General features: G+C 35.9%; 1 protein-coding gene and 1 pseudogene across 2 annotated transcripts in view; both read left to right on the top strand.

Moving 5' to 3' along the window:
* Positions 1–26,879, top strand: part of LOC308492878 (uncharacterized protein) — a gene marked incomplete at its 5' end in the record, with an annotated part of 32,082 nt that overhangs the window by 1,928 nt on the left and 3,275 nt on the right. The gene's annotated exons all lie outside the window — the stretch shown is intronic.
* Positions 1,483–2,698, top strand: LOC308492859 (annexin A3-like; annotated as a pseudogene). Its single transcript has one exon. The product of its transcript is annotated as an annexin A3-like (transcript).

Genomic DNA, 26,879 nt, shown 5'->3' with positions numbered 1-26,879 from the left:
GGTTTCTCAAGACTCAACCCCAAGTTAGGTGTATCAGTCAGATTCTAGTAGCTACATTTAAAAAAATCCAGTCAAGTCTACATTTGGAGAGTGGATAAAGATCAATGATCTATTCATGTTGTACTTTGATGACCTAGCAAAGTTCTGATTAGTTTGAACTTCATTTAGAAAATTGATTACTGCTCCTATATTGTGAAATCCTGGATGTTTTTTATGGAGAACAGATCTCCACTCTCACCCCAATTCACACACACAAAACTTTAACATCTCTACTTGTTTTATAAATGTGAAATTGTTAAAACAGCTTCAGGTATCTCTCCAGCCTCTCTTTTATAATGCAGGCCAACTTAAGTCCCACTATTCACTAGGGGGCGCCTGTCACATAGAAAATCCTAGACAAGTGATGACAAATTTAAACCAGGAATGGCACTTACATCTCCATACTCTACCTGGAGAGTAGTATGTTTATTTCCATTGATGAGATGTCCAAACATAGCTAGAGCCCTAGAACTTACCCACTTTGGAGTCTCTTTACCTAGTGTGGAGACGGACAGTCTAGTACTCAATTCACAAGTGGTTTACAAATACCACTGACTGACCAAAACCAAAGCCCGCCTAGTCTGTGCAAAGGGAAGGAGATTTGCATGTCCATTCAGCTGGAGTGGCAGCCATTTAACCAAGATCTTGATGGCATCGTGACAGAACAAATCAAATACAAGCATCTGTAGTATTTTCAAAACTTTTGAGGACAGAGAGTTCTTTGTTGTGGATTGAGTACAAATAAGATACGTTACCTGCAAAAACCAAGGAGAGTATATTATTAATATAATAAAAAATGATTTTATATAAAAACAAAAAATGCCTTACAGCCCATACAGAACTATAAATCAAACTATTGATTTTTTCCCTTAGTGTTTCCACCTTTCCACATTGTCAATGTTATCAGTAATCTATGTTTTCCAAGAAAAATGAACCTAGAAATTTGTTGAATTATGAATGAAAGGAAGTAGTCTGATAAAAAGAGCTGTAGAAAACCCTAAGTCTTAGAGAAGTAAATTTTGCTAAGTGGATAATACTTACAAAAAATGGAGAAAAGCATTGGTAGTACTAATTGCTCTATATTATTTCCAGTGTTTGTATTCCCTTCACCACTCTTCCCATCACTCCACAAAGATGAAAAATATGTACTATCCATGATATAATACAGGAATTACAATCTTTACCTTCAGCCATCTTTAATTAAAAATATTTTATATGTTTACTTTTTTGTTACCTCATAAACAATTATTTTTATTCTAGTAAATGGATAGAGTCTCCTGATAATTCATGAGTATTGGAAAAGTAATAATCCAATGAAGTGAAAATCCCCCATAATCTCATCTTTCATTCCTAATAGAGAGTATTTTTCCAGATTTTTACTTGCTTTTGTGAACTCCTTTTTTCTTTACACAAATGGTTATTTACTATAGTGCTATTCTATAGCCTGCTTTTAAAAACTTAACAAAAGGGAACAAGCTACAAGCTCCAAAGTGCGGCACACACACCTGGCTCACGGTTCTTTGGCACACCAGTCTGGGCGGTGGCGCTTCAGGGTTAGTATGATCTGAACTTAAGGCAAAGGTGGGAGGGATATCATGGCATCTCTCTGGGTTGGACACAGAGGGACAGTGCGAGATTATCTAGGCCTTAGCCCATCAGGGGATGCTGAAGCAATTCTTAAGGCAATCAGAGGAACTGGAACTGTTGAGAATACGCTCATCAGCATTCTGACTGAGAGGTTGCATGCACAGCGGCTGCTGATTGTTAAGGAATATCAAACAGCATATGGGAAGAAACTGAAACATTTTCTTGAAGGGCAATCTCATGGTGGCCCTTGTGACTCCTCCAGCAGTGTTTGATGCAAAGCAGCTGAAGAAATCCTTGAAGGCTACTGTAACAAATGAAGATGCATTGATTGAAATCTTAACCACCAGGACAAGCAGACAGATGAAGGAGATCTCTCAAGCCTACTACACAGTATATAAGAAGCATCTTGGAGATGACATTAGTTCTGAAACATCCGATGACTTCCAGAAAGTTCTGTTGTCTCTGACAGATGGTAGAAGAGATGAAAGCCTGCAAGTGGATGAGCATCTGGCCAAAAAGGATGCCCAGATTCTCTATAATGTTGGTGAGAAGGGTTGGGGCCCAGACAAAGATAAATTCACTGAGATCCTGTGTGTAAGGTGCTTTCCTCAACTAAAACTAACATTTGATGAATACAGACATATTAGCCGGAAGGACATTGAGGACAGCATAAAAGGAGCATTATCTGGGCATTTTGAAGACTTACCGATGGCCATAGTTCATTGTTCAAGGAACATCGCTGCCTTTTTAGCTGAAAGACTGTATAAGCTTTGAAGGGTGCTGGGACTGATGAGTTTACTCTGAACTGAATCATGATTTCCAGATCAGAAATTGACTTTTGGACTTTGGCGCAGAGTAAAAAAAAGTGTGGTTATTCCTTACATTCAGCAATTAAATCTGATGCTTCTGGAAAATATGAAATCACACTCTTAAAAATCTGTGGAGAAGATGACTGAGTCAAGAACTTCATCTCCAAAGGTTGCCTGCTCCCATGATGGACTTTTCCAATAGTTCTGCTTACTTCTTTCTTACCGGATTTAAATGTACAAGCAAGTGTAAGCAGCAACCTGTTTTCCTAACTGAAATTTTCATTGTTCCATAACAACAAAGTGATTATGTTAGAGCACCTCATCATAATGTAGTAGTTTACAAATGAAAATTTAAAATGGCATGTATAAAGCATCTGCTAATGTTATCCAAATGATATTTCTGCTTAGGAAGTGAGAATCTTTGTACAGTTCTAAAACATTAAATGCAAAAGCAAGGTAATAAAAGTTGTTGCCTTTGTTAAAAAAATAATTAATTAAAAAAAAAACTTAACAACAGATCAGGAGCACTTCTCAATGTAAGAATAGCAACTACTTAATATTCCATTATAAGGATATGCCATAATTTATTTATCCACTACAATATAGGTATATGGGCATTTACATTGTTTCAATTTGAGCTGTTACATCTTTTTGACTATTAATATTTCTGTCTACACAATTTTGTGAACTTGTCTAATTATTTTCTTGGCATAAATTTCTACAAGGGAAATTTTAGGGTCAGGGAGTTTTGTTTTTGTTTTTGTTTTTTAAGATGAAATTTACTTATTTTATTTTCTATCGGATTATTTTGTTCTTTTTGTTCCTTTTTTTACCTCAATGGTTAGTTATTTTGTTTTCAGTATTTTTTATCCAGTTTTTCTTAATTTCCATTAGCTAAGATGATAACATTTTCTAACTTCTCTGCCTCCCAGAACTTTTGAAAAACAGTATGAGATTTTAGGTTTGATATCCTTTGATATCCAAGTTATTTAAAAGGAAGTATTAAAATATTTTCTGTGAAGGGGATTTTATTTTTTTGGCTCTCTTTTGATTGTCACTTTTTAGTTTTGTTACATTATGACCAGAGAATAAACACTCTGATATTTACTTTTCAGAATTTATGGAGTTTTTTCCCTTGAGGATCATTGCATCAGTTTTTGTAAATATTCTGTAGAGTTTTACCATGATTGCCCAGCATGATTTGTTGATTAGGTTAAAGTTTTCCACTATGACATTGATTTGTTAATACTTCTTTATTCCTCTAATAATTTTAACTTTGCATATTACTATCTAGGTGCACAAAATTCATTAAAATGTTTCTACCTTTTGCCAGTGTATTCTTCCTTTGTCATATATTTTCCTATGTCTAATATTTTCATTTTGGGTTATATTTTTGGAATGCCAATACATCTAGTTCTTTTTTCCCCCTTTAAAATTTTTCTATTAGAGTTAATATTCAATATTATTTTATATTAATTTCAGGTATACATCATAGTGGTTAGACATTTATATAGTTTACAAGGTTATCACCCTGACTAGTACCCACCTGTCACTATACATAGTTATTACCATATTATTGACTATATTCCTTATGCTTTACTTTTTATTTATAAAATAGTCCCACGACTATTTTATAACTACCAATTAGTATTTCTTAATCCCTTCACCTTTTTCACCCTGTCCCCAAGCCCCTCCCACCTATCACCCCGATAGATCTAGCACCCATCTGACAGCATACATAGTTATTACAATTTTATTGACTATATTCCTAATGCTATACCCTACATCCCTATAACTGCTGTGTAACAACCAATTTGTACTTCTTAATCCCTTTCCCACTTTCACCTACACCCCAAGGTCCCTCCTATCCGCCAACAATCAAAATGTTCTCTGTATCTATGAGTTTATTTCTGTTTCATTTGTTTATTTTGTTCTTTAGATTTCACATATAAGTGAAATCAAATGACATTTGTCTTTTGCTGTCTGACTTATTACACTCAGCACAATACCCTCTAGGTCCATCCATGTCATTGCAGATGACAAGATTTCATTCTTTTTTATGGCTGAATCATATTCCATTGTATATGTGTACCATCTCTTCTTTATCCATTCATCCATTCAGGAACACCCAAGTTGGCTTCATATCTTGTTTGCTGTAAATAATCCTGCAATCAACATATGGATGAGCACATCCCCTTACAGTAGTGTTTTGGATTTCTTTAGATAAATATCCAGGTCCTTCTTTGTCTCTTGTTATACTCTTTGTTTTAAAGTCTGTTTTGTCTGGTATAAGTATTGTTACCCTAGCATTTTTTGTTTGTTTCCATTTTCATGAAATATGTTTTTCTAATACTTTACTATTAGTCTCTGTGTGTCTTGCAACGTGAAATGAGTCTCTTGTAGGCAGCATATGTAAGGGTCTTGTTTTCTTAGGCATTCAGCCCCTTATGTCTTTTGATTGGAGCACTTAATCCATTTATATTGAAAGTAATTGTTGATAGATGTGTAGTTATTGTCATTTTATTATTCATATTCTTTTCCCCATCTTAAAGAAGTCCCTCTAAGATTCCTTGTAATACTAGTTCAGTGGTGATTAATTCCTTCAGCTTTTTCTTGTCTGGGAAACTCTTTGTCTCTCTCTCCGTCAATCGTAGATGATAGCTTTACTGAGTAAGGTAGTCTTGGCGGTAGGTCCTTACTTTTCATCACTTTATATTTTTTGCCAATCCCTTCTGGCCAGCAAAGTTTTTGTTGAGATCAGCTGACAGTCTTATGGGAGCTCCCTTATAAGTAACTAGCTGCCTTTCTTTTGCTGCTTTTAGGATTGATGCTGTCTTTATCTTTAACCTTTGACATTTTAATTATGATGTGTTTGGGTGTGGGCCTCTTTGGATTCATCTTGTTTGGGACTCTCTGCACTTCCTGGGCTTGTGTGTCTATTTCCTTTACCAGCTTAGGGATGTTTTCAGTCATTATTTCTTCAAATAGATTTTCAATCCTTTGTTCTTTCTCTTCTCCTTTGAGTACCCTTATGATGCAAATGTTGTTATGCTTGATGTTGTACCAGAGATCCCTTAAAATATCCTAATTTTTTAAAATTCTTTTTTTCTTTTTACTGTTCTGCTTGGGTGATTTCTACTACCTTGTCTTCCAAATCACTGATTCGATCCTCTGCTTTGGCTAATCTGCTGTTGATTACATCTACTGTGTTCTTCATTTCAGTTATTGTAGTCTTAATTTCTGAGTGTTTTTTTCCCATGTTTTCTATCTCCTTTTTTATGTTTCCTATCTCTTCATTGAAGTTATCACTGAGTTCATCTATTCATATCCTAAGTTCCTTGCACATCCTTATAACCAGTATTTTGAAGTCTGTATCTTGTAGATTGCTTGCTTCCATTTCATTTAGTTCTTTTTCTGGAATTTTCTCCCATTCTTTCATTTGGGACATGTTTCATTTTTTCCTCATTTTGGCTGCCTCCTTGTTTGTTTCTATGTACTAGGTAGATCTACTATGTCTCCTAGTCTTGGCAGTGTGGCCTTATGTAGTTGGTGTTCTGTGGGCTCAGTAGTGCAACTCCCTGTTCACTTGAGCCAGGTGCTCCAGGGTTTCCCTTGTGTGAGTTGTGTGTGATCTCCTGTTGTAGTTGAGCCTTGATAGCTATTGGCACATCAGTGGGTGGGACTGACACTCAGGCTGACTGGCTGTGAGGACTAGCCATGACTTCAGCGGACAAGCTATTCTGCAGGGGCTGATCCCATGGAGTAAGATTTACTTTAGCAGGGCTTAGGTACTTACTGAATCCACTCTTTGGGTGTGTCATTTGTGGCGCTAATTGGGTTATACTCTGGTGTGATCTGAAGCTGGCCAGCTGGGGTGTTGGTTCTGGGGCCTCTTGGGGGGGGGCTCCAGCGAAGACTATGGTCAGCCACTATCTGTATCCAACCTGGGGCCACCTGGTAGGACCTACAAAGTGTTCTTTGGGTGGTACCTGCTCTAACAAGTGGTCTTACTAAAATAGCTCAAGAGGTGTTGCACAGCAATTTTCAGTTTCCCAGAAGCAGCAGACATGAATAACTCCTCAAAATGAGCCTTGATATGCACCATCATTGAGGAGAAAAGGGCAAGCAGATACTCACATTTTAGAAGAAATTATTGGGAAAGAAAAGAGAGGAGATTGCCTTACAGGTGAGTTTATTCCTAGACAGGAATAAGAGTTATTTAAGGGTAGAGATTGTATCATAGTCATCTTTGTATCTGTGGTACTAAGAACAGTGTCTGGGAATGAGTAGATATTCAATATATGTGCAAATGTTGGATGGATAGATGGATGGATGGATAAGTAAATATCATAGATTTATTTCGAAAATATAGATTAAAGCATGCATCACCCGGAAAGCCTGTTAACTTGGCAGGATTGAGGGTAAGGTGGAAATAACGGCCAGGCACTACACATACACACACGAGGCTTTCTATCTTTTGTCCAATTACCAGTACCAGTCTCCACTCTCCTGATAATCCTTTGGCAAAAATCAATCAGCCAAAGCACCATAAAGGTTACTATTTACAATTCACTAAGTTTTGTTAATTTACTTGCTAAGAAATAGTAGATTATAGGGTGTAATAGATATTAATAAAAATCTTTATTCATAATTGATACATAAAAATTTGAATTAAAATTTTGTAGCATTACGGATGTAAAGAGCAGACATTTATTTCCTCTAAGTAGGAAAGTGGGAGCTAAAGAGGAAAGCTGAATAAAAACAAAGTCAAAAAGGATAAGTAGGCAAAAAAATAAAACATTGTGACTACAAAACAACTAGAACCAGGAAATGATTGCTTGAAATGTGCAAGTTCTGAAATATACTTTTTATGCCCTGACTGAATATGAATGTTAAAGCATCTGTTCTCCTTTATATCATGCAACAGAAATGGCATGTGAGTAGCTGCAAGTGAGTAGTAAGAAAAGCTAAGAGCACCATACCCAGTATTTTGGTATTTCCAATTTAGTGCTTCCTACATCACAGACTTTATTATTCAATGAGAAGATATGAATAAATGGAAGTAAATTACATTAGAGGTAGCAAAATAAAGTTTCCATAACTTCTATAAAAAATAATGTAAATGAGTACCATATTTGTATCTTTTGACGCAAATGATTACCAACAAATGTAGATGGAATAAGAGTGAAAAAGCCATGAATTTCCAACCACTGTAGTGATTCTGGCTAGAATTGTCAATGAATGCTAAAATTTTTGGCCAAAGCATTGTTAAGGAACAGAATATTCACATAATCTGAAGCATCACTCCACAGATCATATCAATTACAAAGGAGAAAAGGAAGTTTCAGAACGGAACATTGACAGATGGTATCTTAACCAAATGATCAAGTTAACATGACCAACAAAGGGACAAACTGATGTCATGTGCCTCCTGAAGTGATGCAGTCAGAAAAGCCAAGCAGAAAGCTACTACATAGTTCTTCTTCACAAGGCTTTCAGAGAAACTATTGGGTTGAATCCAAAAATGAAATGCTGGTAAAGTTTTGGGAGTCAGTTTTAGCAAAACGTATTGACAGATTCCAATTTAGTATGTCTGGCATGGTGCCTAAGATTTCGTATTTTTAACAAGTTCCTAGGTAATGCTAATGTTGATCTGCAGACCATACTTATGAGTAGCAGGGTCCTACACATCCCATTTCACCTCCACAAACAAAGTGATTACCAGTAATCATGAAACAGGCCTGATTTAGCCAACTTTAATCAATTGGCACTAAATTATAATCATTCTGGCTAAAAGACTTGCATTCAAATTTTCTTGAATAGCTTTTAACTGTATAACTAAATCAAACCAATTTTATGCTTATCACTAATGAATATGTATATGATTCTGTAACAGTCTGTTGTGTGGTGATCTTTTTTCCAAATTATATTGAGAATTTTACTTTGAAAGTGGCAGATGGTGGAAAACATTAATATTCTAAACTCTTTTAAGACCTATCTGGACCAAATTTGGCTTGTTATGCTAAAATACCAATTTTAGCATTTACTTTTATTTGGAGCCAGAGTTTGCAAACTGAAAGCTCTTAGGCCCAGTTTAGTCTATAGATGTGATTAGTGTGGCATATGCAGTTGTTGTTTGTTTTCTATTTTTGACATAGTATTTTAAAATTAGGACCTTCCTTGCCCATAAAAATTGTTTTAAAATATTATACTTTCCTTGATCTCTTGATATGAATAACTTTCTTTACTAACGAAAAAATTTTAAAGGACTAAAACATTTGACTCACCATGCAATTGTTATGATTATATTGTTAAATTACTTGCTTACATTTAATGAAATCCTGAAGCAGGGTAATGTAAGAAAAGAAAAAAACAATGCTGCTTTAACAGAAATCTATAAATTCAATGAAACACGAAATAATATTAATAATAAATTGGAATAATATAATTAAATGCAAATAATTATGTCAAATAAGATAATTATATATTACAATTTTCAAAGACCTTGTGGTGGATTGTCACATTAATGCCCCATAAATCATTCCTCCTAGCATCCATGCCCTTGTGGATCCCCTTTCAAGTTCACACTTGATTTGGTCATGTGTCAGCTTTGGCCAATGGGACATCAGCCAACATGGTACAAACAGATGCTTGTTAAGGATTTGTACATTGTGACTTTAGATCACCAAATAGCCTAATTTACTGAAATCTCAAAAATATCTCTGTCAAGTCAGAATAAAAATAATAATAATAACTAAAAGAATCTGCAGTTTGTATCTAGATATTTGGCTACTTTGGAAAATTTTTAAGATTAGCAACAATTAACGTGCATTCCAAGTTTTCACAGTCTGCCAACGATATCCATGCACTCATGCTCTGGCCTTGCCACTCATTGAATTCTTAGACCACTGCTATGCTCTCATGAAGAATCCCATTTAGCTTCCTTGAAGATGAAAGACCACATGGAAAGAGAGGCCAGCCATCTCAGCCTCTTAGCCGAGCCTAACCCCTATGGACTCATGGAATGTAAATATGTGTGTGATCCCAGAGACCAAAAAACTACTTTGTTCTGTTTGTCATGTATAGGTTAACTGAGTACTCTTATGGAACAACCTGTCAATTAAAGTATTCTTAATAAACTTATACAGAACAAACCTATAAATTAAAATATTCTTAATAAACTACAAAACATTGCTGGATTCCATATTCTAAAACATGAACATAATAATATGTATTACAATTTTTTGAGCGGCAAGAATGTGTGGAGAGTGAGAATGAATAAATGAATAATATTAAAGCAAAAAAGCAGTCTGTCGCTCTAAGATTTAAAAAAAAGTTAAAAAACTAATGACATGATAAAAGCAATAATTTTTTTTCATTTCTTTATTGAATCTATAGGGGTGACATTGGTTAGTAAAATTATGTGGGTTTCAAGTGTACGTTTCTATAATACATCATCTATCTATTGCATTGTGTGTTCACCACCCAGAATCAAGGTGGAAAAGGAATATATCTATGTGGTGATGGAAGGAGAACTGACTCTGGATGATAAAAGCAATTTTTATATTGCAGGGTATTGTAATATTTTTAAAACTCAGAAGAGTGAAAGCTGTAACCTAAAAAGAGATATAGAAAGATGGTTATGTGCGTTTTTCTTTTATAACTTAAAAATAATCTATTTCAGGTTTTGTTACATTTAAAGTTTTGATCAATTTTATAGAAATTAAACAAACAGTTTACAACCTATATTTTGGTGAGATAAAACATCTTTAACATGATTATAACTACAGATAACATCTTTCTGCCAGTTTGGAGCATATCAACTTTGCAAAATGGTATATACTTGCTTTTGATTTTTGTTTTTCTTAAAATACTCTTTAAATATAAAACTGGAACAAAGCCAAAGGTATCACACTGCCTGACTTCAAAGTAGACTATAAAGCTACAATAATCAAAACAGTATGGTACTGGCATGCAAAAACGCATACACACAGACCAATGGGACAGAATTGAGAGCCCAGAAATAAACCCATACATACATAATTTTTGACAAAGGAGCAAAAAATATAAAATGGAGAAAGGAAAGCCTCTTCAAGAAATGGTGCTGCATTTCTTGCAGCATTATTCACAGTAGCCAAGACATGGAAATAACCTAAGTGTCCTTTGACAGATGATTGGATAAAGAAGATGTGGTACATATGTACAATGGAATACTACTCAGCCGTAGAAAAGATGAAATACTGTTATTTGCGACAACAAGGATGGATCTTAAGAGTATTATTCTAAGTGAAATAAGTCTGATGGAAAAGGACAAGAACCATATGATTTCACTCATATGTGGGATATACAACGAACAAATAAAAACAGACCAAAACAAACAAACAAACAAACAAACAAATACAAACAAAAGAATGATAGCTACCAGAGGGGCTAGAGAGTGGGGGAGGATGAAGAGGGTAAAGGAGGTCAAATACATGGTGATGGAAGAAGACTAGACTTTGAGTGGTGAGCACACAATGGGTAGTATACAGATGTTGTATTATAAAGTTGTATACCTGAAATTTATATAATGTTATTAACCAATGTTTCCTCAATACATTTAATTTTTTAAAAAGGTATAGAACTGGCTGAGTTTAAAATGTTAGGGAAGTAAATTGACTTGCCCAAAATCATGATTTGGTGACAGATAAGATGAAAATGAAGATTTCTAACTACTAGTACAATATATTCTATTTTACCATTCCACTGCCTTCTTTCATTATGTTCCTGAATATTTTAGAGGTTTATACTATTTTAACAGGTGGTTTATGCTTTGAATTTTAGTTGGAAAGAGTAAAGGATGATTGCTACCTAGTGCCAGAACAATAAACCCCATGGATTTATTCATTCAATAAATAGTCACTGAGTAGCTTCTGTTAGGTTAGACCCTGTTTTAGGTTTAGGATTAAAGCAGTGAACAAACTGGGAAGCAATTCTCATTGTTGTGGAGGAGTTTAGTGGAGAATATGAAAAACTAAAAAAGTAAAATCTACACTATTTCCGGTATTAGTAAGTGCTGTGGAGAAAAACGAAGCAGGGCAGGCAAATAGGCAGTGTAGGAGTTGGGGTGATAGTGGGGCACCTGGTGATTCAATTTAAAATATGATGCTCAAAAAAGGCTTAGCCAAAAAAGTGACCTCTGAAGAAAGAGTTGAAGGAAACGACAGTCATAAATGCAAAGGCCTCAAGAAGCTCTGATTTCTTCTCAACTTAGAATAGTCATGCTTCTGTTCTAGTGGTGGCTGACACAAGACCTGGAACCTAAGTGAGCAGTTTATTGAGAGGTTGTGGATTGCCTAGAATCGGAGCATTCTGTCTTACCACTATAATAAACTTTTACTTGTGGTTTATGTTTTATGGAACAGGGACATAAAAGCAATACAATCAATGCTTTCTCCCCTGTAGTTGTTTGTATCTGTGTGTGTATGATAAGTGAGGTTTATATGTGAGAGAGAGAGCTTGACGGTTGGTGAAGAAAGTTGGATCAGAGTCGTTATTTCTTTTTTCATAATTTTTTTATTAAAGTTTATTGGGGTGACAATTGTTAGTAAAGCTACATAGATTTCAGGTATATAATTCTGTAATACATTATATTTCACATTGTGTGTTCACCACCCAGAGTCAGTTCCCTTTCCATCACTATATATTAGACCCCATTTATCATCTTCTAGAGCCCCCCGCCCCCTTGCCCTCTGGTAACCCCTATATCTGTGGCTATGAGTTTTTGTTCCTTCATTTGTTTGTCTTGACCTTTTGTTGTTTACAGTTTTATATACCACATATCAGTGAAATCATATGGTTCTCTACCTTTTCTGTCTGACTTATTTCACTTAGCGTTATAATCTAATGCTAAGATCCATCCATGTTGTCACAAACGGTACTATTTCATCTTTTCTTACCGCCAAATAGTATTCCATTGTGTAAATATATTACAACTTCCTTATCCATTCATCTATTGAAGGACATTTTGGTTGTTTCCATGTCTTGGCCACTGTAAATAAAGCTGCAATGAACATTGGAGCACACATGTCTTTATGGATAAATGTTTTCAGATTTTTTAGGTAGATACCCAGGTAAGGAATTGCTGAGTCATATGGTAATTCTATTCGTAATTTTTTGAGGAACCTCCACACTGCCTTCCATAGCGGCTGCACCAGTCTGCATTCCCACCAACAGTGTATGAGGGTTCCTTTTTCTCCTCAGCCTCTCCAACACTTGTTACTATTTGTCTTGTTGATGATTCTGACTGGGGTAAGGTGATATCTCATTGTGGTTTTTATTTGCATTTCTCCGATGATTAGTGATGGTGAGCATTTTTCATATGTCTATTTGCCATTTGTATGTCCTCTTTGGAGAAATGTCTTTTCAGGTCGGTCCTCTGCCCATTTTTTCAATTGGGTTATTTGGTTTTTCGTTGTTGAGTTGTATGAGTTCATTGTATATTTTGTATAATAGCCTCTAATTGGAGGCACTGTTTGCAAAAATCTTCTCCCATTCAGTTGGTGGCTCTTAATTTTGTTGATAGTTTCTTTTGCTGTGCAGAAGCTTTTAAGTTTGATATAGTCCCATTCATTTATTTTAGCTTTTACTTCCATTGCCTCTGGAGTCAAATTCATAAAACGCTCTTTGAACCCAAGGTCCATAAGTTTAGTACCTATGTTTTCTTCTGTGCAGTTTATTGTTTCAGGTCTTATGCTTAGGTCTTTGATCCATTTTGATTTAATTTTGGTACATGGTGACAGCAGTCCAATTTCATTCGAGAGTCATTATTTCTTATGCATCTATTAAAAGATGTCTTACTCTCTTCCATTCTTGCTTTTTTTCAAGTTTAATCTTGATATTGAAGCCAATGCTTCAAGAAGCATAGCATAGGGAGGAAATATGTATCAGTGAGTATCCTCATGCCGAACACTTCAGTAACTCTCAGCACTCTGAGAAACTAATGTGATCCTGGATTCATTATCTGTCATCTAGCATAGTCCTGAGAACGTTTGGCCTGTTTCAGGGCCTTCCTATTCTGATGTGCTCCTGGGAAGCCTGACTAAGTCGAGGGCTGCACTGTCCTGTATCTCCCTCATACCAGGCAAGAGCAGCCACTCCCCTGATCCCCAGTTTTCATAGACACATGAACAAATAAATTTATTAACAAACACATTGGATCTGTGTTAACTCATTGTCTAGTGCTTAGCACTGCACAGAATGATCTATAACCCTAAAGATCCACTCTTATTCCTAACCCCATTCAGGCCCTGAGGAGAACCTAAAAGGTTCTTCAACCCTCTTGTCCTATGCTCTTTGAAATAAAGGGTATCTGCACCTATGAAGGTTTGTGGGTTGTGCCACTGCCTACGTTGGAGATGGATACTGATTCACAGGATTAGAGTGGTAGAAGTCCTTAGGTAGAAGAAGATAAAATAATTAACACACCAAGTTCTTCCTCGTAATGTCATTCCCAGTAGTATGGAGCATCCACTTTCTTGCTTCTCTTTGTATTTCAATTTGTGATTCTGAAGGCCCTCAACAATTAATGTAGCATTTGTAATAGTTTACATGGCAACCAAGGCATACTCACTGTCCAGTATGGTGGCCTTAGCCACTTAGCTAGTGGGCACATGAAATGTAGATACTCCAAATGAGAAGGGCTGTAAGTGTATCTACACACCAAATTTTGAAGACTTAGTATGAAAAAAAAGAACGTAAAAGACCTCATTAAGTATTGTTATATTGATTACTTGTTGGAATAATATTTAATATGTTAGATTAAATAAAATATATTAAAACTATCTTAACAATTTTTAAAATGTTTACTTGTAATATTTTAATTTAGAAAAATTTTTAATGTAAAAGAATTAAAAATTATGTATGTGGCTTGCACTATATTTCTATTGGACAGTGCTGATCTAGACAAAATATATATAAAGTATGATACTTATTCTTTATATAGCACAATTTAGTGATAGACTTGTGAAGTTTTATTTTTCTGAAAATGTCTAATAAGATTTAATAATGTTTTTAAAATGAATTTAAAAATTCAACTTTAACTAATTTGGATTAAAATTTTTCAAATGCATTAATTAGAATTTGTATTTTAACTTAATTTTAATATATCATTTTGAATATTTTAGAAGGAAATAACTTGTAAAAGTATATGTAAAATAATTTTAAGTTTTATATTTATCTTAATTTTTGATGAAATATTTTCAAATTTTGTATTCTGAATAGTTACTATTAATTATTAGTTATTTGGATCTCTACTGTCAGTAGAGCACAAATTATGTAAAAGTCTTAATTAGAGCAATATAATAAGTGATCTTTCTCTAGTGAAAGAAAGAAAAATTCATGGAATGAATCAATTTATAAATAACTAATAAATTATACACTTTTGTTATTATTCATTCAAACGTCAGTGGCCCATCAACAAAAATGCCTATAATGTAGAGTAATAATTAAATCCAAATATCTTTTATATTTTGCCAACTCTCAGTAACAAAGAGTCATAGCGTTAAGCACGTACTTCAATTTTGTTATTATGGACATACTGTTGTTGCAGTAGGAGGAAAGAAAATATTCCATTTTGCATCTTGTTAGCCTGAGCTATAACCTTTAAATATTTAGACATGTGGTATGTGGACTTTTATTTATACTCTTGCCCTGGAGCTCACAAATGTTAGTAGTGGACCTTTCTGATCATAAAGTGGTCTGAGGGTAACCAGAAAGTTCTAAGTGAAGCAGTGTATTTTCTGTGGAACAGAGTCACATGTGGAGCTTTCATGGCTTCTGGGGATCCTTCAGAGCTGACAACATTTATATGCCTCTCTCAAGGTCTGTGTGACCCAATAGAGTCTCCAGCCTAATCCATTAGCACGTTGACTCCTGGCCCCGTATGGAAAGAGGTGATTCTAGGAAATGGATGGGGAGACAATGAATCTGGCCATGTCCTTGCATGTATGACTTCCTACTTCTGCCCTTTCCAGAGTGAGTTAAATAGCCTGGTTGAAAATTGCTGAGACAGGTTTAAGCAAACTCAAAGCTTCTGCAATATATGCAATGTAATAGCTGTAGTGCTAACTTTTGGTAGAAACTGGGTCAAAGGGTGGAGTAGGTACAAGTGATCATTTTCAAATGGTGCACTCAGCCATCTGCCAATTAAATTGTGATTGAGGACTAAGGCTCGTGGAGAACCCAAAGGAAAGTTGTGAACTGAGTTGTTTCTTAAATTGATTCACATATTATTTTAACAGCACATGAAAAAGAACAAACACAAAATGCATCAATCCAATATGGGTAAGTATCGCAAATTATACCTATCCGTGGACAAGCTTCACTCAACTCTGGAAATTAATAGCTATTTTCAGTGACAGAAACTAGAGAGCTATGAATGATCATTCCATCACAAATAAAAATAGACTGGGAAGAAAAGTCCATTGTTCTAGTCCCAGTTTTGCTATTTCCCAGACATGTAACCTGGGGCAAGTCACTTATTCTAATCTTCAGTTTCCTGTCTGCAAAATGCTGAAAAAAATTGTGCTGCCTGTCTCATAACCTGATATGAGGATCAAATGAGACCATTTAAGTGAAAGAACTTTAAAAACTATAAAGTTACTTACAAAAATAAAACATTAGCATTTTTGGTTTTACCCTTGATATTCCTTCGGGAAGTTAGGACTGATTGCTATTATTAGTATTATCATTACATGTTGATAAAGGTTTATTTGATATGATTATATAGTAAGATATATTTCTTTCCCAAGTGACTACAATTCAGAAGTCTAAATCACTGATTATTTAGTATTGAAACTTTATTAACGTACCACTCCAAAGAAACTTTTTTAACCTAATCGGTTTTACTCACTAAATTGCGTGCTGCATTTCCCTCCTTGAATTCTTATTTCTCTTTCTCTCTCCTTCCATTTTTAAAAATCAGATAACTTATTATTTATAAGACACCTATACCTATGCCGTCAAAACAAACATTGCCATTTTACCAATGTCTGCTTTTGTTCTATTTGTCTCTCCTTCCTGCACTCATCTATAGAGTCAATGGGAAAGGAGCCTCTTAGCATTTCTCCTGTTGACTGCTTTTAGAAGAAAGGGACCTTGTAGCTCCCTTCTTCGCCCCTGGGGCATTTGTGGGTTCCATTCTGACAAGACTAGTCCATCTGCTGGACACACCCTGTGCAACCTTGTCCTATCAGATAAAGCAGGGGGTGAGCCTCTGACAGGTGCCGCAGTCAATATCCTGGACATCCGTGGCGCAAGCAGAACTCTAATCAGACCTGTGTGTATATGTGGTTGTGCAACAGGCTGTGTGTGGGTGGGTGACTTTATCCCCAGATGAGCACCTTGTTGCATCTGCGTGCTCTGAATGAATGAAATCCTTAAGAAGCTTTGAAGTAAATAACAATATGAAAGTATTGGGACATGTCACTAAGAGATGCACATGTAATAATGTAAGAAGAAAATTTCAGGATCCAAATTATTAGAATAAAACAACGTATTAAATTTTTTTTCTTAACTAACTGAAGAAAGGTCTTGAGCTATTTTATGTATTTAGATAACAAGTTAATTCAGGCCCCTCAAGGGAGACACAATTAAAAGATAATTTTAGGTAAGATTAAATAGATAGATAGATCTATACATAGATAGATAGAGACTCTAAACCATTCCGTGTCTTATATTTAATCTGCAGAAATTATTCTACAAATTAATGTTGATAGCTATTTTGGAATTATTCATTCCAAACAGGTGGCCTTAGTATTTCCTTACCTCAGACACAGGAGGTGACAAGACCCCTAGAGGAGCTTATTTCTCTCGGGGCATTGAGAAAGCTTCCCTTTCAGCACAGATACTATCAGCCTTGCTAATGATCCCAGGACCCTGAACGTGGACCAAAGCAAGAGGTCGCCTGGAAATACCTTGGCACTTCAGCAGTAATCAGTGTGATTACTGAGCAAAGTCTTGAAATCAGGGGCCCTCCAACATCTTAGTCACACAAAAAACACAAGGTATAGCCTTGGGTAGGTGGAGCCCCAATTATTACTGAATGTTCCACCAGCTTATAAGAATGGGACATAGAGTTGGATTTCAAGTGATTTATAGATTATAAACAAAAATGATGATTTTTTTGTACTTTTGAATTTGTGAACTGAGATTCTGTTCTTCCTATGTTATGGGTTTTAACCCATACAGTCCCAAACTGAACAAGGAATTAGAAGTAATCATTAATTCTTGGTTTGAATAAGAGGTTGTTGCTGTGCTGATGATCTTAGAATAGTTAGGCTCACAGATACTCAGAACAGCAACCTTCACTTTTTTTCCCTTTTCTTTTAATTGTGAAAATAGAGTAAGGAAGTATAAAAACTAAACTTTATTTAGAAAAAGCACCACAATTCCGTCATCCAAATATAGCAACTATTTTAATGCTCTTTGTATCCTTCCAGTCTATATACCTCTATATTAACACATAACCTATGTCCCCAGTTTCAGGAGTATCATGGCAGAATTTCAGCAGAATTACTGAAAACCCACATTCCTCCTTGCTCTTGGCAGAATGTGTTGTGTGGTGATTGGCATTTGTGTTCTCTTTGGTGACCTTGAATTGCTTTTGCTGCCACCTCATGGACTCTGTTGCAGCTGGCTGCCTTCCTTTATTGCCAAAGGTGTGGGATGGCTTTGTGTAATTTGAAGGTTTGTCACTACGGAGTTCATTTGAAGATTTTCTTGTGCATCAGGATAGCAAAGCCTCAGTTTGAACCTGGGCTGCACTTCCCACAGGTTCAGGCTGGTACAAGCTTGTCTCGGGTTTGTGAAGCCAGAGTATTTCCCCGGAGCCTGAAGAAACTTTTGTGAAAGAGCTTGACTTTTGTCTCCTGCTGGAGCTTCTAGGTACTTGGGGTAAATTATGAGATACTCTGACGGAAGTCAAACTGAAAGGGGGCTATAGAGTCTTCTTGGAGAGAACTCACTCTAAGGGTGGAAGGAGGGAGGTGCAATCAGCTTCCCAGTAACAAACCCTTAGTTATCAGAAGAGAAAAGAGATTCTTAATATAGCTTTGTTCCCAGCCCAATCTCGTACATTCATGTCTGAGTCCTAAGTTAAGTGTGGGCAATACACAAAAACTAAAAGAGCATTGACTGGACTCCATAAAACATTAAGGTACATATGAGGTCTACCAATTAAGTTTGCAAACTTACCACTGTGCACTTACATTGGCAGCACTGTACAAACAGCTTGGTAAGGTTTCATAACCTTGGTATATCAGTGTCTCACAGCTGTGTTCCTGTCAACGTGTGGCGGTGTCTTGCTGAGTGGCGTTCATTATTGCTGTTGCATGTTTTTGTGTGCCATCGTGAGAATGTCTGAGCTTGAATTAGAGCAATGAACAAACAATAAATTTCCTGTTAAACTTGACAACAGTGGAAGTGAAATCAGGGACATGTTAGTCCAAGTTTATGGGATAATGCCATGAAGAAAATGTCAGTATACAAGTGGATTAAATGTTTTCCTGAGAGGAGAGAATATGTCACTGATGATGAGAGATCAGGGTGGCCAATAATGAGCAGATGAAAACATTGCAAAAATTTGTCGAATCATGCGTCAAAATCGTTGGCTGACTGTGAGAAGCATAGCAGACCAAGTAAACATCAATAGAGAAACAGGAAAATCTTAACTGAAAATCTTGGCATGAGAAAGGTGTGTGAAAAAATGGTCCCAAAATAGCTCTTGCATCACGACAATGCACCAGCTCACACGGCACTGTTTGTGAGGGAGTTTTCAGCCAGTAAACAAATAACTGTATTGGAACACCCTCCCTACTCACCTGATCTGGCCCCTAATGACTTCTTCCTTTACCCAAAGATAAAGGAACTATTGAAAGGAAGACATTTTGATGACCTTCAGACATCAAGGGTAATATGACTACAGCTCTGATGGCCATTCCAGAAAAAGAGTTCCAAAATTGCTTTGAAGGGTAAACTAGGCACTGGCTTCGGTGCATAGCTTCCCATAGGGAGTACTTTGAAGGTGACCATAGTGATATTCAGCAATGAGGCATGTCGCACTATTTCTAGGATGAGTTTGAGAACTTAATTGTCAGACTTCATGCACATAATGCATGTTTTTGACTTCTCAGATTGAAAGTTATGAAAGAAAGAGAGGTAAACCCAATTTGCTACACATCACCAAGTTAATTACTGTGAAATTTTAAGAACCACATGCTGTGTTGTAAAATCCTTTGTGCTCAGTGGATTAGCAACAGGGTTTGTGGAAGAATGACATGCTTGGAGGAACAGGATCTGAGAGAGCAGTGGTGATCCTTGGAAGAGATATGTGGTGTTCAGTGAGGCTAGATTTGTTTCTGGTTACAAGTAAGAAACCCTCTGCAACTTTCAAGAAATGCCAAAAGGAACGACTCTGAGGCTGAGGACCAGCATTCTGCAGATAGGGGAAATAAGTCCTGAAATTTTAGAAATCTTCAGATGAGCCCGATGTATTTACAGGCTGGCGAGGTCCTGGGAAAACCTACCTACCACTGGCATTTTCATGGTGTCTTCAGAATGAGATGAAGACTCATGTACCCACAGATGGAAGATGCTGCTATAGTTCACTACAGTAGCCACACCTCCCCCATCTGCTGTTTCACTTTCCGTGGTTTCAGTTACCCGCAGTCAACCAACATCCGAAAATATTAAATTTCCCCAATTATTGACCATTGATAAGTTCAACCATTGACACCATCTGCTCCTGACATTCAACCACTGACATCGGCTTGGCTCCATGACCCAGGATTACCCCAAGCGAACGATCCTTCTTCTAATTTATCATCAGGTCAATAGTGGTAGCCAAACATTATGTAGCCAAACAATGCCTACGTCATCACCTCACTTTGTCTCATCATGTAGGCATTTTATCAACCCAAATTATTACATGAAGAAGAAGGATGAGTACAGTACAATAAGGTATTTTGAGAGAGACAACATTCACATAACTTTTATTATAGTATATTGTTATAATTGTATTATATTATTAGTTGCTGTTAATCTCTTACTGTGCCTAATTTATAAATTAAACTTTATCATAGATATGTATGTATAGGAAAAACATTGTATATTTAGGGAAAAAACATTGTATAGATACTATCCATGGTTTCAGGCATCCACTGGGGTCTTGAAATCTGTCTCCCATGGATAACTATACTATCTGGTCAAAGTGGTTTAGTCTCAGGTTTTTAGTGGTGCCCCTTGACTTATTACTTTTCTAGCATTTTTTGTTCAACATGTAATCATTATGTACATCCTCCTTGTGGGGGGATACAGTAGTGATCAAAATACATTTTGATCTAGTTCTTGTAGACCTCATAGCCTGGTGATCAAAACAAACAAATTCATTCATTTGTTTATTCAATAATTTTCATTAATTTATACCTACAATATGCTAGATACCATTCAATATTTTTAGCATAATGATGGACAAGTATGCAAGAAGGAATTTAATATCAAAGTGCTTACCTGGTAGGAGGAGATAGGTAATAAACACATTGATAAATAAATGAACAGGATAACTACGGATAGTGATAAGTACTATGAACGGAATAAGCCTGATGACGTGATGAAGAACAATTGAAAGGCCTCAGTGAAGAGGTAATATTTGATGGAGCCCTAAAAGATGGAAAAGAACCAAACACTGAAGATTGCACATGAGCAACAGTAAAAGGTGGGGCTCTTAGGCAGGAAATATTTCAGTGTGTCCAAGGAACTGAGAGGAGACCAGTGAGCTAAAGCTTAGTGCGAGAGAGAGAGGAGAAAGAGTGTAATGAGAAGGGCTTGGAGAATTAGAAAGGGCCAAATCATGCATGCATTAGAGACTTTGGTAATGAGCATTGTTTCCCATCTAAGTTACTAGGAAGGCTATGAATGTTATAAGCAGGTAACTGTCATGATCTGATAAATTACACTTCTATTTTCTAAGAGCACTCTCCCCCAATGCTCAAGAAACTTAAATTTTTTAGAGCTGGTCCTTAAAATAAATGTCAAGTGGCATGACTCAGTGACCTACCACAAAGCTTACTCTTCACACTAAAGTATGATGTTTCCACATTGACTCAAATATCTCAAGTCCTGTCTACTCTGGGGGACATAAGATAGGACACTTTCTAAGACATTGAGGTGGCTTTGGTTTCCTCCTCTCTGCTGGAGGCTTTCCATACCAAGACCAGCTATCTAGCAACTGCCTCTCCCAGGAGGTTCATGGAGGTCAAACTTCTATTGACCTACCTTTCACATTAGAACAGTGCTGTGATAAGGAATTTAGCAAACACACACATCCAACCTATGATTTAACAGTGTCTCAGTCACACTAATAAAATGGGGGGAATGGCAGAGTTAAACTGCAGACCTGATAGGATCCTGAGAGGAGTAGTTTAAGCAGAGTAAGGAAGACGATTACAATGCTATGTAGTAGTTGCATGTTCTTATACATGAACACATGTGCAAAACTCAAGGGACTCAGAAATAGTTGAGGAATGTAAAATTTTCAAAGAAATGGAAGGTTGCTTTAGCAGGCAGAGAAGAGTGAATCACACACAGGCTAAACTAAGGAATACCACTCCATCTTCAAAATATCCTCAAACATTTTCAAAATATTTGGTTCTTCCCAGTGAGATTACTCATTTGATTTTTTTGCTTTCATTTATTCACGCACCATTAAATGTGTTTACATAGTTTTATATATTGTTATAACTATATTAGTCACTATATATACTAATATATAACTATAATAGTCATTATATATTAGTCACTGTATATTACACATGTATATTATATATGTATATATATGTATGTATGTATATATATACAGTTGTTATGGATGGAATGTTTGAGTCCCCCTAAAATTCATCTGTTGAAATCCTAACCCCCAATGTCATGTGTGCTTATAAGAGGAGAAGGTACCACATATCTCTCTCTTACTTTCCCCACCTGCACACAAAGGGAAGGCCATTTCAGGACATACTGAGAAGGTGTCATCTGCAAGCTGAATAGAAACCAACATTTCTGCCACCTTGATCTTAGGCTTCCAGGCCCCAGAACCATGGGAAAATAAGTTTCTGTTGTTTAAGCCAACTGTCCAAGGTGTTTTGCTATGGCAGCCCTACCAGATTAATGCAGATTTTAGTCCTGTGCAGTGGGATGCTGATGTAACAGATATTTAAAAATGTGGAAGTGGGTGATGGGTCAAAGCTAGAAGAGTTTTGGGGTGCATGCTAAAAGAAAAAGTGTAGATTGCCCTGATGGGACTATTGGTAGAAATATAGATGTTAATGGTGATTTGGGTGAGGTTTCAGACAAAAATGGGGACCATATTATGGAAACTGAGGGAAACATGATCTTTGTTATAAAATGACAAGGAACTTGGCTGAATTATATTCTAGTGTTTTAGTAGAACTTGCAAGGGATGATCTTAGATATTTATCAGAGGAGATTTCTAAGCAACTGTTGAAGGTGAAGGTGCTGCCTTGTCTCTCCTTGTTACTTATAGTACAATGCAAGAGGAGAGAGATAAATTGCAGGAATTGTTCAGCAATATAGATGACCTCTTGAAGGTTTGGAAAGTTCTTAGTCTATTCTTACAACAAAAAATGAGAAAGCTTGTTCTGAAGAGAACACCAAGCCTGTGGTTGGACAGTTACTTCAAATAGAAGATTACAGATGTAATCAGCCATCTCAGTTGTGGCTAGGACTAAGAATCAGATAATACTAGCAGCAACACTGTCAGCTAAGACAGAGAAAAGAGAAAACAGGACAGAATGAAGAAAGGCTGTCAAAATTCCAGGATTCTACAGGACAAGAAAACAGAGCTATTCAGCTGAAAAAGGAAGAATGACCCATTCAGTGATCATCATGGCTGCCACTCTAACCACACATCTAGGAGGCAAGGGTTTATTCCTCTCACCAGATACCAAACTCTGTTGGCACGCTGATCTTCAACTTTCAGCCTCTAGAACTGTGAGAAAATAAATGTTTGTTGTTTAAGCCACCCAGTCTGTAGTATTTTGCATGGAAACCCGAGCTAATACACATCTGTACCCTGAAGACAGCTCTTTTTTCCATGTTCCTTTGGTTCATTTGAAATTTTGATCACTTTGCAATACCAAGAAGGGCTATCATCTTAGCTCTTTCCTTGACAGAGTACACCATAGGAGGGCATTTTACATGTTTATTTTCCTTTTCTCTTTCTTGTTTTACTTTCTCTTCTCCTCTCCAGATCTATGACCTGAGGTCATGGTGAATAATGGTGATGCTGGTAATCAGAGTACTTATTCCAATAATGTGGCAAATTATTCCAATTAAATCCCATTTCTCTATTGTGAAGGTTTGGCAGAGACATTTTAGTTGTTAGCGACTCTGAACCATCTAAGCCTACTTTAATAGATTTTGTATTCAATCCATTGCTTTGCAATGTGTCAAAAACTACTCTTGATCATTAGAAGAAACAGGTGCCTATTTTCACAGCTGTCTGTGACTCTGGAACATTTTTAAAGCATTTGATCTAAATTTCCAGTAGATGCACTTACTTCTGCTAAGTATCCATTCTGGATCCTTATCTGAGGACACATTCAAAAAACATTCTAGATCAGAGATCAAGGATCATTTACTTAGATGATCAAAAACTCTTAAATCTGTTTTCACAGGCCTCTGCCAAGTTAGGTATTGTTGGTTCTTATTTAGTAATGTAAACATGGTATATCGTTTTCCATTCTTTTACTTTCATACTTTTACTTTATTTGTGTCTTCATATTTAAAGTGGGTGTGTTGTAGGCAGCAGATAGTTGGGACTTGCTTTTTATTCAATGTGAAAATCTCTATGTACAATTAATGTGATTATTGATACAGTTGAGTTTTAATCTATAATTTTCTATTTTCTTTATCTGTTCTTTTTATCTCGTTCATGATTTTCTGCTTCAGTTTGATAAATTGAATACTTTAATTTTCCCCTTTTCTTCAACGATTAGCTATAACTTTTTATTTATTTGCTTTTTTGTTTTTGTTTTGTTGTTGCTTTTTAGTGGTTGCTTTACAGTTGCTAGAACACTATCCAATAGATATAAAATGTGAGCCACGTATGTGATTTATAATTTTTCTACTAGCTACATTAGAAAGACATTAAAAGGAGACGGTACAATTAATTTTGATACAATTTTTATTTAATCCGATATACCTAAATTACTATTATTTTAACCTGTAGTAGTATTAAAATATTAATGATAAATTTTATATTATTTTTCACACTATGTCTTTGAAATCTGATGTGTATTTTACACATATAGCATATCTCATTTTGGACTAGTAACATTTCAATTGCTCGAGATCTATTTATGGCTAGTGGCTACCGTGTTTCCCCGAAAATGAGACCTAACCAGAAAATAAGCCCTAGCATGTTTTTTCAGGATGACATCCCCTGAACATAAACCTTACTGCATTTTTTGGAGCAAAATTAATATAAGACCTGGTCTTATTTTCAGGGAAATACAGTACAATAATGGACAGTAGGGGTTTATAGAATGAGTTTTTAACTTATCACAAGTAACATACCACTTTACACATAGTAGAAAAACCTTAAACAATATACTTCCAATTCCCACTTCCTGGTCTTAGTGCTATTATTGTCATATATTTTACTTCTGTATATGTTATAAATCTGACAATACACTGTCATTGTTTTTACTTTAGTCATTTAATATTTTAAAGAGACCTTTTAAATGAGGAAAATGTCTTTATTATGTACTCATATATTTACCATTTTCAGTGTTCTTTACTCTTTTATGTAGATTCAGAATATTTCTCCCCGAAGGACTTCCTGTAATATTTCTTATAGTGTAAGGCTACTGGTAATGAATTCTTTTGGCTTTTTTGTGTCTGAAACCATCCTTATTTTTCCTTCATAATGAAAGATACTTTTACAGCGTATATAATTCTAGGTTGATAATTTTTTTTTTCAGTCTTTTACAGATAGTGTTCCACTGTCTCCAGGCTGATATTGTTTCTGCTGTCATCCTTGTGATAGTTCCTTTTTATGTAATGTGTCTTTTTTTCTCTGGGTGCTTTTTAAGATGTTTCTCTATCACAGTATTGAGCAATTTGATTATGCAGCTGGGTGCAATTTTTATAAAATTTCTCGTGTTGGGATTTGTTGTATTTCTTCAATCTGTTGATTTATAGTTTTTGTCATATATAGACAAATTTTGGCTGTTTGTTTCTTCAAATACATTCTTCAGTTTTCCCTCCTTTCCTTTGAAAACTCCAATTATGTCTATGTTAGTCCACTTTAAGTTGTCCTAACGCTTATAGATGTTTTGTTTACTTTTTGTGTATCTTTTTACTTTGTGTTTCATTTTGCATAGTTTTTATTGGTATGTTTTTAAGTTTGTTTATCTTTTGTCCTCCAATGTCTAATCTACTGTTAATCTTATCCAATGTATTTTTTATTGCAGACATTGTATTTTTTATCTCTGGATGTTTGTTTTGGGTCTTCTCATATATTCTATATTTCTCCTTGGCATGTTTGCATTTTCCTCTCACTTCTGGAACATATGGAATACAGAAATAATAACTGTTTTTGTGTCCTTTTTGTAGTTACCTTTTACAGCTTAGAATACCTTTTAATGCTTTCAATTCAATGCCAGACATTGTGAATTTGACCTGGTTGAATTTTCTTGTATTTCTATCAACATTCTTGAGCTTTTTCCTGGGATGCAGTTAAATTATGTGATCTTTTAAAGGCTAGAGTAGTACAGCTTTTAGTCTAGGGCTAATTTTGCCCCAGTACTGAGGTAACCTCATGTGTCCTTTGCCTGATGCTCTATTGAGGAACATGAACTCTTCCTTGCCCTTTATGGGCTCTATGGATTATTCCCTCTGATTCTTTCAGCTATTGTTTTCCTCTGGCCTTGGAGTAGTTTCCTCAAACACATGTACTCATCGTTATTCAGCTGCAATCTCAAGGGGCTTCTATGTAGATTCCCAGAGTTCTCTCTGTGCTGCTGGTACTCTGCCCAGTGAACTTTCCTGTCTTGGCCATCCCAGACTTCAAGCTATATCTCCTTAACTTATGGAGAATGCCAGGCAATGTTTGGGTTCCCCCTTCCCACACTGCAGCTTGGAAATTCTCTCCAGGAAATAATCTAGGGACAATCTCAGGGTCCATTTGTTTGTTTCTCTGCTTTCAGGGATCACTGCGCTCTCATGCCAGATGTCTAATGCTTGAAAATGCTTGTTTTGTGCTTATTTTATGCTTATTTTGTGCAGCTTTTGTTGTTGTTTCCAGAATATAAATCTGGACCATATTTCTCCAGTTGGTTGGACTCTAATTATATGTTTGAGAATTTTTTTTTTTTGGTAAACCGTAATGTG

The sequence above is a fragment of the Rhinolophus hipposideros genome (assembly GCF_964194185.1).
Source record: "Rhinolophus hipposideros genome assembly, chromosome: 3".
NCBI classification, from domain to species: Eukaryota; Metazoa; Chordata; class Mammalia; order Chiroptera; family Rhinolophidae; genus Rhinolophus; species Rhinolophus hipposideros.
The sequence above is the reverse complement of the archived record's forward strand: the minus strand, read 5'-3'. Positions and strand labels throughout refer to the sequence as shown.